The 2,184-nt window shown below is 39.1% G+C and overlaps 1 pseudogene; it reads left to right on the plus strand.

Moving 5' to 3' along the window:
- LOC105450476 overlaps positions 1-2,184 on the plus strand; it is a 6,081-nt pseudogene that overhangs the window by 2,862 nt on the left and 1,035 nt on the right.

The raw sequence follows: 2,184 nt of genomic DNA on the forward strand, positions 1-2,184 counted from the left end.
GGGGACCGTTCGCTTCGCAACCTCGCGCTAGCTGGTAACCGATAACGTAGGCGCGGGCGCACTGCGCCTGTCATCGCCCCGCAGGGCGATATTTGGCGGGGCGGCATCCGGTTGGTGTTTTTGCCAGGCATCCGGCCGTGGCCAGGTAGCGCGATGACGATGCCTATTTCGGCCTTGCATCATTATAAAATGATACTAAAAATTAGAAAAATATATATATTTTTGAGTTAAATTTGAGTTATAAAATATTGAATTATAAAAGGTAAAAATAAATAAAATATGTTATGTTATCCATTATATTTATTCATTACGTTAAAATATATATATATATATATATCTTATTTTTATTAATTTTGACTAATCCTTCCTCTACTAATAGTAAAATATCAAACATTATAGAATCTTTTGAAAATCAAAATTTTTTTAAAATTTTTGTTCATTATAAAATTCAAATAGGTTTTTTTGTCACAAATTAATGTACCGTTTCGGTGCACGTATTTGTATTTTTTCATGTTCTTCTTGTTCTTCTGTATTCAAGAAATTAATATTGTAAGGACGGCGAAGATGGATTTGTGTGAGCCGCCAAAAGCGGAAGAGACATATATAACGTCGGATAGAGGGACAGTATAGGAAGGAAAACGGGTTTATCAAGCAGGGTCACACCGATATGACAAGACGGGAGAACGAGTAACAGAATGCTTTATTCGTCGACACTCGCGTTATTACACTGAAGAGGCCAGGCCTCGGGATTGCACGCAATACATCCGGCTAGGCCGGGTGCAACACAGACAATGCGAGAGGAATCACCTCTCGCGGTTACGTTGCGCGACTAAGCGACTCGAGCACTATCCGCAGCCAATCCGGGACGAGGCTGGTGCGGACCAATGGCAGCGCGAGAAGGCGTACGCGCACGCCATCTAGGACGGAACTAAACTGCCGCAGGGCGTACCTAACCCAATTACCGGAGACTGGTCTTACAAATAGGAGTGCAGAAATGCATATCTGCATATCTGAGTGATCTTATTGCTCTGGATAATCAGTCATGCAATTTCGATTAAATTGACAATTCTTGAAAAATTAGGAAGATAGTAGAACAGTAGATAGTAGAACAACTTTCCCACACAGCATGAAATATTTTTTAGCAAGTCATTTTTTGAAATATTTCAATTAAATATTTCGTGAACATTTATTAAACATTTTAAATTATTACATTAAAATGTTTTACAAAAATATTCTAGAAATATTATACAAATATCGTAAGAAATATTTCTGTTGAACTATTTCAAAAAATATTTTAAAAATTTTGATATGCTAGACATATTTATATTTCAGAAATATTTTATAAAATATTTTCAAATATTTTAAATCTTGCATGAAATATTTAAAAAATATTTTTAAAAATAAAAATAAAAATATTTAAAAATATTTTAAAAATATTTCATGCTGTGTGTGTTCTCACGGCAGAAATTTTCACGTTTAAAGCGAGGTGTGGATAAAGCGACTGGATCTGTCGGCAGATTATTCGGGATGGCAGGTCATCGACGCAACATATCGTTGCGGACCGGCATCGGTGGCAGCTATAAAGAAGAAGGAAGTTCTGCATCCCTACGACAATGCGTTCATTTTTGCCCAGGTAAACAAAGAGTCTACTGGCGTTACAACGAATCGACGCAGCCGTTAAAGATAATTGGCAAGGATGTGAACATGCAAGTATGGCTAATTATTTTAATTATTTGTATTGTCGTTGCAATTATTAGGATTTGTTAAGGAATTATATTATTATTATATTCAAAGAAACTTATGTTAAGAAATCTGTCTCTCTGTATCTCTGAAGACAACGTTAGAGGAAGTTAAGAATTATCTAGTTGTCAAGCTTCGACGGAGATTCGCCGCTCGGAATTACCGGCAACTCGAGGAGTGCGCCGACTTCGCGTGTCACGCGCCAACACGTGATCGAACATCCCTCTCGAGCGTGATCGACGTGAAGTCGACCCTGTGCGCGAGGGAAAAGAAAGTCAGTCGTCGTCAGAATTTGGGGCTTGTCGATCGATGCCACGTCGCGTTTGAATGTTTTGTATGTGCTCGCAAGGGCGAAGCTGCGTCGCGACAAGATCTCCGTTCGCGGTCAAGATCTCCGGACTCGCGGGATGGACACCTGGTCCATTCTAACAAGATCTCCGTCCG

The sequence above is a fragment of the Wasmannia auropunctata genome, unplaced genomic scaffold (genome assembly GCF_000956235.1).
Source record: "Wasmannia auropunctata unplaced genomic scaffold, wasmannia.A_1.0 LD336061.1, whole genome shotgun sequence".
NCBI classification, from domain to species: Eukaryota; Metazoa; Arthropoda; class Insecta; order Hymenoptera; family Formicidae; genus Wasmannia; species Wasmannia auropunctata.